The sequence below is a fragment of the Thunnus thynnus genome, chromosome 12 (assembly GCF_963924715.1).
Source record: "Thunnus thynnus chromosome 12, fThuThy2.1, whole genome shotgun sequence".
In the NCBI taxonomy this organism is placed as follows: domain Eukaryota; kingdom Metazoa; phylum Chordata; class Actinopteri; order Scombriformes; family Scombridae; genus Thunnus; species Thunnus thynnus.
The window spans coordinates 26,046,922-26,059,672 of NC_089528.1; positions in this window are offsets into that span (position 1 = coordinate 26,046,922).

Here is a 12,751-nt window from a genome sequence, read left to right on the forward strand (position 1 = left end):
TTCAAACATACAGTATATATTTTTACTTTTAATACCATAGTTTAAACTTCTCAAACATCCAGTCTTTTTAATTTTACTTTCATTTTGATGAATTTTAGATGTGATTTTTCAGTCTCACAAACAAAAACATTCATAAATGTTTCAGAGAAAAGTGTCATTTCTTTTTCTAAAATACCAACACTCATTTTTATTTCTTCGTTTTACATCTCCACTACTATAGGATTATATAATTTAATTCCTATAGACATGTCAAGACTATATGAGGATGAACACTTAGAGAGGCTATTTTAGAACTGATCCTGCTGTCAGCATCTGTATGTGTTTCCTAAGAGACAAGTAGCTGCAACATGAAAGATCAACCCATACAATGTTAGGGTTGTCACTATGTTCTAATAATGCACTTCAATGTAAAGATGTCTTCTTTTGAAGGCTGCAGATGCACTCAGACATTTTTTTTTCTTTGCTCAACACAGGCATTAAAGAGGCAAATCCCCCACACACAAAGAGCTGTAATTGGACCATTTATGTCCATTTCCACACTGTTAGGATGTGTGACAAAGTCCTAACAGATTAAAGAGGAACATTCTGTCACCGCCGCGCTGCTAACAGCCTGGTTAACGTGTTCCTTTCTCTTGGTAAATGTTTGTCTTGTTGCTTCTCAGATGGTCGAGTGCAAAAGATGATAAGGAACCTAAAAAAGGAAGACTTTAATCTTTTCCTAGTTGTTTCTGAGATTATTTCTCCCCCTCTCTATTCACCCTCCTTCTTGTTGAGTGGTTCCTGTAGTGTTTTTTTTTTGGAGGCAGTTTAACATTCAGTTTCCGTCTTCAGAGAAAGACGAGGTTCTGTGTCAGTTTAGATGTTCGTCCCAATCAACAAGCTCTTCAAACAGAGCTTTGATTACATTTTAAAAACAAAAAATCTGCAGCTTATCCGACTCACTGAATTATTTGTAGATTCTAACTGATTGAGTGTCTCATCATAAAAAAGTGTCTCTCATCATCTTCATCATCTCCTGGTAGATTAAAGGGGAACTACACTAATTTTAGACCTGAAGCTCAGTTTACTCATCACTGGGATTACTACTCATCCCGAGAGGTTTAATTTCTTCTGTGAAGGAAGGAACTGCTTAAAGTCTGAAATAACCATGAGAATGTCATCAGGGTTATCTTGAGTTGGGCTTGGAGACTTCATATTTTTTACAAAGAGCTTTACATTACAAGCTGTGGCCTGGAGTTTGAAAGATGTGGGCATTTACCACACAGACAAAAGACTCATTTGTGTTGCATCATGGAAAATGTGGGATCCAGCATTAATGTCAGGATATCTCAGTCTATGCTGCGTCACATTTGACTATTATTATTTGAATCTGTCACTTGCAAGCCTCCTAACTTTGTTGGGCCTATAATATATAATTGTGGTTTATTTCAACATGACATATTTCCCAAGAATGTGGCCGACGTGGCTCTATGGATCATGCTAACTTTGTACTCGCCAGCTGTGTTACAGAGATTTGGGGAAACAAAGGCTCACTCAAAATGATGTATATTGGGGCAAGTGAGTCCTTGTTTCCCTGAAGAAAAACACTTTCAAAATGAGTTATAGGGTTAGGGAATTTCAATTCATCTCCATGGAAACACCTGAGGTCTTAAGTCCCATCGTAGCGCATTTTATTCCCTTGCAGCTCAGCGCCCTCGCAGACTTGAAGTGATGACGGTGACGGTGCAACTGAAGTCTGCGAGGGCTCAGTCTGGAAGTCTGGAAGTCTGGAATTTAAACTACTGTAGGTCACCAAGAGCACATTTTTCAGGTTTATGTTTTTTGAAAGTAAACTTTAAAAAGGTCGAACATGGACACCAGATTTATCTTGCTAAAGCTTAGATGAACAGCTAAAGATAGCATGCTTCACATTTAGGTTGATCTTTGTCTTGTTTGTCTTGTTGTAGAAACTGACAGCTTGCAAGGCATGACAAGCTGTTTCTAATAGCGACTGATGACAAAGCTGTGGCATATTAATGTTTGCTTTGTTGCATGAACAAAAAACATTAGCTTATGTGGCTTTAGTAACATACTTGGTATTCAGTATATTTAGTTAATTGAATTACTGCATACTCAGTAACTTCAGCAATGTTTTTAGTAGGTTTCTTGTTAATACAAGTGTACAAAAATTACTAATATGTACTCACATTTTCAAAAATTTGAACTCTGATTCATCTGGAGGATGCAGGTGTGGATCCAGGAAGGATTTCCTGACATTGAGAGATTGGATATTTTGTCACATTGCTATTTTTTCATAAACAACTCACACTAATTTGAATGAAAACAATCTGGTACATGTATCCTATGATTGTCTATCACCATGTGTATTTAAATGCTTATTAGATTAGATTCAGACATTTCTGATATTTTCTATCATTTAAATAACAAATTGTGCTTTATTGTTTCTGTTATTTGATCCATTAAAGTTTAAATGTGTCCAACATGATCTCACTGTTTTGGAGGGATTGAACCTGTGTGTGTGTGTGTGTGTGTGTGTGTGTGTGTGTGTTATTTATTTAGTAGTATTATGGCCTGAGGGAAAAAACTGTTGCCCCGTCTGCTGGTGCATGATTTGAGAGTCATGTACGTCCTACCTGAGGGCAGCAGAGAGAACAGGCTGTTGCGTGGACGTGGTCCTAAATGACCCTCAGGGACTTCCAGTATCACTGGGTATACAGCTCCTGCAGGCTGGGCAGCTCACACTCAGTGATGTTGCTGGGCCGTGCGCACCACCCTCTCCAGCGCCTTGATGTCTATGCTGGTGCAGCTGCCATACCAAGTAGCGAAGCGGCCTGTCAGAAGGCTCTCTATGGTGCCTCAGTAGAAGTCCCTGAGGATTTGAGGCCTCAGGCCAAATTTCTTTGGGTACCTGTGGCCATGTAAATGCAGTCAGGCCTTTTTAACAACAATGGTGTGGCTTGGCCATGTCAGTGTCAATGTTTACCCCAAGGTATTTTAAATTGTCCACCCTCTCCACCATTGTGCTGTTGATGGTCACTGGGGACATTTTGGAGGTTTGCACTGTCCAAAAATAAAAAGAATCACAGAGCAGCCCGGTGCAGGGTCGGTGCCTGGAGCTGAGGTGAGAGTAGCCGGTGCTGGTGGACGGTGCAAACCTCAAAAAAATGTCCCGAAGCTGGATTTCAAATGGTGGCGACAGCAAAATGTCTATCCGTCCTGCAGTGTGCCATTGCCCTTTGGGATCTAGTTTTCGTCACATGTTAAATTGGATGTTTTGGTGCAGTTTTGGCAATATTTTCCTAGAGATCGGCCTGGTTAAACTTCCCAGCAACAATTAGTGCAGTCTCCGTATGTGCAGTCTCCCTCACATTAATACAATTTTTTAACTATAACAGTGCCTGAATACTCTATAGTACTAAATCAGTACATGCACTGATGTTTTAGGCCAGATGGACTTCTTCGGTTTCTTAAAATAGACCCTGAGGTTAAACTGGCATTAGTTGTTTGGTTTTTTTAAAATTTGCTAACAACCATCTCTGTACTGAGTTCACACAGTTATCTTCACTGACATTCAGCTCAGCACAACATTAAATCTCACATCTAAAATGCACTAATACACTTTGTACCAGAACACAGACAACAATTTGTCACTCATTACAAAACAACCTGAAAAAACACTTAAACAGGTAGCATTACAATATGTATCACCATTTTCTTTGAAGGAGCTTTTATCTATTTATGTATTTTCTTTACTTATTTGTTTAGAATAAACCAAGATTCCATTACAATAAAAATAATGCTACTACTTTATCGTATGGATAATAAGTAAGTAAGTAAGCTTTTATTTATATTGCACTTTACAGACACATACATATGCAAAATTAATAAAATATACAAACATGACACAGAGAGAAATCAACCAGAATGAAATAAAACAGGACATGGGAACAAGAAGGGAGGTCTATAGAAAGGCTCGCTGATATAAATGAGTTTTGAGGCGTCGTTTAAAACAGTCCAAGGATTCGGCCGATCTAACAGATTGTGGAAGATGATTCCACAGAGTCGGGGCTGAGAATGCAAATGTGCGGTCACCTTTTGATTTGCGGTTTGTGCGGGGGATAGATAGAAGGCCAAGATTCGAGGATCGGAGAGGTTGTGAAGTGGAATGGGGAACAAGGAGCTCATAAATGTAGCTAGGGGCGAGGTCATGGAGTGCTTCACATGCAATCAGCAGGATTTTGTAGTTTATTCTGAATTTTACCGGAAGCCAATGGAGGGACGCAAGAACAGGGGTGATGCGGGACCTATGGCTAGTTCTGGTTAGAAGTCTAGCTGCTGTATTTTGGATTAACTGTAAACGTTTTAGAGAGGACTGACTGAGGCAGGTGTAGAGGGAGTTACAGTAGTCTAACTGGGAGAAAATGGGGGCAATATAGGTCTTATTTTTGCTATTTTTGCTTAACTGAAGAAAACAGGACTGGACGAGCTTATTGTGCTACCTTACAGTTTATATCACAGAAATGATCCAGAAATTATACAACATGCTTCTGGACAAATGTTTGTCATAAATTTTCATTGATATGTAATACTTATAATAAACCAGAGCTGTATAGAAAGATCCAAATCCGATGACGACACAGGTATACAGAATTTTCTACACTACGATTTTTTGACTTGCTTCAAAATGAAAGTGTCTGCACAATAAATGATTGAGCTTATGTCACAGTTTATAATCACTCCTATTTCTTATTTAGCACCTCAGTTGTCAGGTAGTACCAGCTCAGTTTACAAACCCAGGAGTACACATCTCCAACTTTTAATTTTTTTAATTTTAAATTTTTAGAAAATGTGAAATGTAAAATATTGTGATATGTGTTTTTATTACATGTGTATGTATATTTTGTGCATGAACATTTAAATTGAAAAAAAAAATCTAAAAAACAGTGATAAGAGTCAGAAGCTAGAAAGAAAGTGGAAATCACAACAAGTGATCATGTCATGTTCCTGTCACACCAGCTTTACATTTCAGTGACATACCATCATGAATCTCAGTTTCATCTTCAGCAGCATGTAGGTACAGAGAGGCTGGTGTTGTTGTTGATGTTATGTATTCAGAAATGGGAACCCTATCATGTTTAATTCAGCAAAATGTTATAACAACATTTCCCCCCATGGTGAAATCAAGCTCTCTGTCAGTGAGCTTTGAACAGCAGAGCTCAACATGGAGACCTTTTTGTATGTTCAGAGCTGCAGGGTAGAGCTCTCCCTCGCTCGCTCTCTCATCATACACACACACATACACACACACACACACACACACACACACACACACACACACACACACACACACTGAGGGAGTAGATTTGATGCAGGCTTAATTAATGATTTGATAACTGTTGAGGCGTTAAATGGAGCGCAGGGATAGTAGAGAATCCCAGATGAGGAGTGAAAGCGGAGCGGTGCTAGCTGGTAATATGATGTGAAGGGTTTCTCTCCACCTGCTGCAACACACGCTGTTTCTTTCTTCTCTCTTCGTGCCTCGTCTTTAAACTTCCAGATCAAGTGAAGTTTATTTTTTACAGCCATTAGGGCCTCTTAACACCCAACCCTTGACCCAACAAGGAGGAAAATGATAAAATTGGAAGAAGATAGAGAGAAAGAGAGAGGGAATGCTTAGGTGTGCAGAGTTTTCTGATACTGTGAAGATAAAGGACTGTGCGCTCTTGCACCACTTAAAAGCTTCACCCTCTCATTATTTGTCAAATTTCTGATTGTTTGCTACCTGTAAAAGCAGCCTACTGGTAATAGTGAAGACACACTATAAGCACAGAAGTATTATACGACACTGCCAACACCACTTCTAGCTCCTCACTGTGTCACATGGCAACGCTCCCGAGCATAGTAAGTATTTCTCCTTTGTGTAAATAAGCAACCTACCACTTTTTACCTCAATTTACATGACTTTATGCCAAGAAATAGTTCAATTTTGTTTGTAGCTATAATCTTGGAAACAGCCCACCACAGAATCATATTTTCTTTTTCACTTTTTTTGCCAAATCTACACAGCTACCAGGCAAATTTCCTATCATTTAAAATATATTTTTTCACCTTTGGATTGTTGCCTTTCTGTGATTGGATTGTTGCCTGCTTTTCCACAATGCCTTAAAGGAGACATATCATGAGCATTTCCGGGTCTATGTTTATATTCTGGGGCTCTATTGGAATATCTTTGCATGGTTTACAGTTCATGCATTTATATTATACTGACCCTTTATGCAGACCCTCAGTTCAGCCTCTGTCTGAAACAGGCCGTTTTAACTCCTGTCTCTTTGAGGTCAGGATCCCACCGGGCGCGCCTGGTTCACATTCAGGCTCCGATGCGGTTTTGTTCCGTCTTGCACACGGTGTCCTACCTGACTGGGAGCGTTTCATAAATGGAGCATTTCGAGTGCAGTCAAACCAGCTGCCTTTTTAATTCAGTTGTACTGCTACTAAAGTAATTACACACAGAATTTTTTTTTCTGTGTGAAAAGAAACTGAACCAACTAGAAAACACAACAAGTTTACCAACTTATCCACTGATCCAGACCAAATCAAATGAAAAATACATTGGAAAACATCCTTAGTCTTACTTTGAAGACCATAACATAGGATTCACATCATTTTCATACTCATCACACCGTGCAGTGATCCCTTGTACCCCGTATGGAGACATCTGCTTTTATAATGTTTCTCTACTCATTTATTAAGGTTTTTTTTTAATGTGTCACTTGTCTGCATCTTTATGGCTGGATACTAACAATTTGTGTTATTGTTTGTCTTGAGTGTTTGATTTTGTGAAAGCATAGATCCAGTGCATTAACAACAGCACATGAACGCAGCATAATAGTTACGGCTAAAAATATGGATATCATATATATGTTGGATATCTCATACATAAAATAGATACATAAAATCTGATACATAGAAAGTATTACCATAATGTGTAAAAATTTTGGCTGGAATTGAATCATTTATGTAATAGAAGTACAGGCAGTGTTCATTTCGCCTCCAGGAGGACAATTTGAATACGCGTACATCTATTTCAAGCATGATTTGTTATGGTTGATGACGTGGATGAAGCAGGTAACATCGACTTGTCATTGAGTCTTCTGAACCATCAGTTCAACTCTGTGGCTCTTCACCGTTGTCATTAACAACCCAGCCGCAGCTCTATCCTGCCTCTTTGAGCTGCAGGCAAAGTCAGCCAATAAAGAAACAGGACAATTACACACATAATGAAGACTGCCGAGAGGAGAAATTAAAATTTAAACTGAGCCAGGTGTACTGCTGAATGAGAGAGGGAGTGATTCAAATGTGTCGGCAGGTTTATGAACTCAGACAGAAGGAAAAAGTGGAACTGAATAAATGACCAAACTGAAAATTAATCTGACTTATTATGAATTCAGATTTCTCTTCATCAGCAGCTGGTTCCAGATCAGACAGCATGCTGTGATGGACACAAATAGATGAAAACACGGAGAGAAAACACATCATGTCTGTTATATCTCCCCATACTCAGCACAGGCAAAGCAGTTGGCTGTGTTCTCATCAAACATTTGTACTGTGTCAGTTTTGAAGGTTTAGGGTTTTTGCTTTTACAAAGGCTCCTACTGATTAAACACCTTCCACGGTTTTAAAATCATGTTGCAGACTTTCGCAAATCTGACTGTTTGAAGACAAAAGTACTTTAATTCAAGAGCAGAAAGTTGCGTTCGGCTCTTGCAGCGAGAGAGCTGCCTCGTAACTCTCTGCCTCTCTCTCTGATGACCTTATTTTCTCTCAACTATAATTAAGAGGTCTTGAGTTAAGCGGCCTTTTGATACAAATGATGTTATTAATCAGCACCCAGAGGAGAGCAACCACTAATGACCTTTATAATGAGGGGGCTGGAGTCAACATGCTTTTTCTTCTCTTCTCACCTCCTGCTATGCACTCTTCCTCCTCAGCTGTTTCTCTTTTGTCCTTTAAAGCTGGAGAGTGGGACTTTTGTCTCCTCCTTCTGGCAGTGAGAGGAATTACAAAAACACTGTTGACACATGCCTACATCATAGGCTCCACTGTAGCGTACTTCGTCGCTACTGTTGCGGCTGTAAAACAGTGAATAAATTGTTTTGAACATCACACAACCCCTATGAAACGACTATCACAATTTCATCATTTAGTCCGATAACATTTGGAAAGTCTAGAAGAGCCGCACGATTAAATTATTTTATCCCCATTCAAATTAGCAGAGAGCTAACTGGAAGTTAGCCAGCTCGGCCGGCGGAAGTCTCCAGTGCCCATGATCTGCCCATAGAGCGTGTGCTGTATACATTCATCCGGCCAGCGTGGGAATGTCAAACCCAACACCAGATTAAAGACGTATACTGTGAAATACAGAGAGATTTATCTGCTTGTGATGGGCTTAAACAGCATTGTGTGAACTCATTTGGCAAGGGCTTGAATGTTCATTTACATATAAAAAATACTTATTTTGCATAGTGTCCACATTTAACTGCAAGTGGGGCATGCTACCAACAACACATATGTAAACGTTTCAATGACATATGAAAAGTATGGCTCAAAAAGCACTCCTGATACAGCCTCTGTCATATGGAGGATACTGTTATTGAAAGTAACTCACACATTTTACAGTTGCATCTGATTCCATCCCATATAATCATCATTAAATATATATTCCTGTTCAGTATTCATCTTATATCCCCAATTGTCACACCTGTTTGTCATTTCCTCATCAAGCCGCAGTACAAATAGCAGCCACTCTCTCTCTACCAGATAGTTTTTGTTGCCTTTTGCTAAGTTTTTCAGCTTTTCTCTTGCCTGCCTAGTTTGTTGCTTTCTTTGTTTTTTGACCCCTGCGTCTGCTTTGCTCCTCTGAACGTCTGCCTTGTTCTGACTGCTTTCATTTACCAACTGTAATCCTGCCTTCTGACCTGAGTAAAGAGTGTTTTAGACTCATCTGCTGTTGGCTCCTGAGTTAGCTTTTTTGTAAATATATTCCCAGTAAGAAATAAAACACTCATCCTGTAGCGTATGTTCCTTGCTTGACTCATGCATATACAAGGAATTCAGCAGCATTTGACCAAGTAGGAACCACACAAAAACTTCTTCCAAGATAGTAGTGCTGAGCATCTACCTGATAATGAGAAGCTGTGACTTCTGGTGACTGGTGAAATTTTAATAATAATACCATTCCTGATTTAATTGGCCTTGATGCAGCTAAAAAAGTCTCTGCATTTAGGAGCTAAGCCTGTGAGTCAACAATCCGTAGCACCGGCTTGTTTTTCTCCTGCTCATAATGAGAAGGTCATGCTGTTTCTTACCACACTCGACTGTATTTTTTTAATTTTTTTTTATTTTTTTTGCTCTGGCAACACATAATATTTCAGTTGTGTGTTTTAAACAGATTTCAGGAAGTCACAAGTATGACCAACAACAAACAAACTCAATTTTTATTTTAATTGCAAGTTCATCAGCTAAAAGATACAGCTGATCTGGGAATGAAACTTCTGGAAAACATCTGGAAAAATGCAGTGAAAACATATCTTATTGTTTAACATCATAAAAAGGGGAAATAGAACTGACTTGAGGCAAAAGATGAAATCCAGTATTAAATAAATTAGGTCTGAATCTGTGATACTACTGATATGTTGGCTGCACGTATTTTTGCTCATATTGTGAGTGCTGATAATGACTTTGCACCTTATGTACAGTGATCTGGATTCTACATTGCCTTTGGTACATCGCTGTATTGGTATATCTGCCACCTTTCTGCTTGTATTCATGCTGGACAAAAGAGACTTGCAGCCTCGGTGGAAAAACCTGGTTAGAGAAAATTCAAGATGTGAGCAGAAAAGTCCACCTGGAGGCTTGAGATTCATACATAAAGTAACAAAAACACATCAGTATGAGATGAACTTTTTTGGTTTTAGAGTCAGAGCTCAGAGCAGAAGGAAAAGAAAGAGGAAAAAATGAAGACAACAAGCAGTGGTGATGATTGATTGGTTGATTGGATAGAAAGGATGAGGTCAATATGTCATCTGTTGGCATCCTCTACCATTAAATGAAAGAATAATCCATGAAAGAATGGCAACACAAAAGAAAAAGAGAAGAAGAAGAGGTCCTGTTTCTTCTGGCCATGCTCATGGCCTGACACTGTTTCTATGGAAACAGTGTCAGGCCGGTGAATCCTGGTGAAACAGACCAGAGTGACCCAACCAAAATCTCTGAACAGGAAATATTAGATAAGATGAAACTACACTAGGGAAATTGAAATTAGATTTCAAGAAATATATATAGGGTGAAATGGCCTTGCCTCACCCCTGTGAGAAGCAGCTTTCTGGTGATAGTATCTCCCTGCCAGGTGTCAGGTTAGTACCCGTCAAATAAAAGAAGAGATATGAGCCTGACTCTGCTGCTACAGATACCAGATGCATATCAGACAGAGACAGGCCACTGGGTGAGGGCTGAAGTTAGACTTGACTCTCAGTTTTTTAATTCTGACTGAGATTTGGACACTGACAATTTGAACTTTAAACCTACATTAAATTATTTTTTAGGGGTACAACTTTGGGGCAGAAGAAGACATATAATCACCTTTTAAAGTTATATATATGATGGATATGTTAGCAACAGCAGATACAGGGCGACATTATCATTCATTTGGTGTCATGTTTGTGTGCAACTGATGAATATAAGTCCAATTTTCACTTTCCTTTTCGCCCTGTTTTTGGTCTTTCTTTGGTCATTAGCTGCTTAAATGTGCCATTATTTTCACAAGCTAGTTGCTAACTTCTCATATTTGGTGCTGGGTAGGATGTGTAGATTTGGTTTTCAGAGCTTTTTTGACGCAGAGAGTGAGCCAAAACAATAGAGTTGGAGGCTGTAAAACCAAAACAGTGAACTGAGGCTAAAACCCCCCAACAGAGCTGAGGGGAACTGCAGATAATCCTGTGTGATAAGTGTTTCTACCAACTCCGAGGGAAATATATGGCTCTTTTATGTGCTAAATTCTCCACTGTGTTTACCAGCTAGTCACTAACTGTGTCTGTTTGCCATTTGGTGCTGAGCAGGTAGTATAAAGTGGGTTTTTAGGGCTTTTTTTCTGAAAACAGCTGCCTGCTGCAGCCGAAAACAACGCTGTAAGAGCACTGAGAGTGAACCAGAAAGTAAAGTTGCAGATGGACAGCTAAACAATGAGCTCAGTAAAGCTGAGGGGAGCTACAGAGTTCTCTGTAGGTTCATCACTACGAGTCACACCTCTCACATTACACATTGTCATCTGATATGCTGTTATTATGAAAAATATAAATTATATAAAGGCTTTTACAATCTGTACAACATAGACGTCTCAAGACCACAAAAGCTCCTCTTGAACATGACCTTGTCACCTTAGGCATCATTAAATTAAACATGTGCTTCATCGTGCATCTACTAACAGTACAGACGGCCATAAGAAAGCACAACATGTATTTCAATTCAGAACACATACTAGTCTGTATATTGTAGTGTTTAAAAGTATGTGCTGCTAAAATCCAGTTGCGTTATGTAAAGCCTGAGATTAACAAATCAAAAGTCTCCATTCAAAACCACTTGAAACCTGTATTTACTATGACAGGTGCACCAAGAAGACGAGAGGGTTCACACTTTAATGCTCACCTAATAATTTACCATAAAAAGTAACTGCCCTGAAATAGAAGAAAAGATATCAGGTGTGTCAGAATAAAGGCAGCTGAGGCGGAAATGTCACAGAATAGACCCTCCAAGTGAGAATCAATTCAGTCAGTGTGACAATGTGTTTTGTCTTTAATTATCTGCTGAGGAGAAGATATCAACCGCTTAGAGGCTAAAGTAGGGGCAGAGGGGGGCAGATTCAACGCATCACAATCACCCACATATTCAACTGTCCATCAGCAGCTCTACAATCCGAAGCTACAGCATAAATATTCTAACCCTCCTGCTGGAGACTTTGTCCTGTATGTTTGTTTCCTGTCTGACTGGTGGAGTGTGAGAGCATCTGTTTGGAGTCGTGCTCGTTCTTTAGCTGCTTCTGTCTCTGATGTTTGGCACTGAGAGCCCTCTGCTTCTCTTCAGTCATCAGTTGCTCTCCGCTAGCAGAAGGCTCATCATTAAAATATTGTGCACAGAGGTGTTAAAGCACCCAGGAATTCACACAGCATGCAGGCTCAGCTGAGTCTGTTTTCAACACTTTCTAGATACGAATATATATCCCACGATGCCTCATTGCAGGAGACGCATAGTGAATTTTTACATGTAAAGTGATAATATACTCTGCTGCAGTCTCTCTGCACTGTGTATGAGCATCTTTTTAGGCAAGCATCCTTGACCTTGACAAAATATGGAGCATTGCGTTAGTTCAGGCAGAGCAGCAGGCGTATTCATCGGCTGCCTGGCTACCAGCTGACCAGTAACATCCAATCATAGTTGCATAGGTGTACCAGGAGGCCTGATTTAACTATTACCCTGCTGCTGCACCTCCTCCACCACCCTAACCTTCACTAACGTTGAAAGTTTTGGTATTGTTCTTTGACAGCTCCGCGAAACAGCTGTGCTTTTTCCACTTTTTCCAACTTCTCTGGCTGCAGTGCTGTTTTATTCAGATTTCAAACTTCTTGCATTTTATGTTTGTTTGTTGTTGGTTTTTTTTGCTTTTTGAGATAATGGCAATTGTAGACACAGTTTGACACAT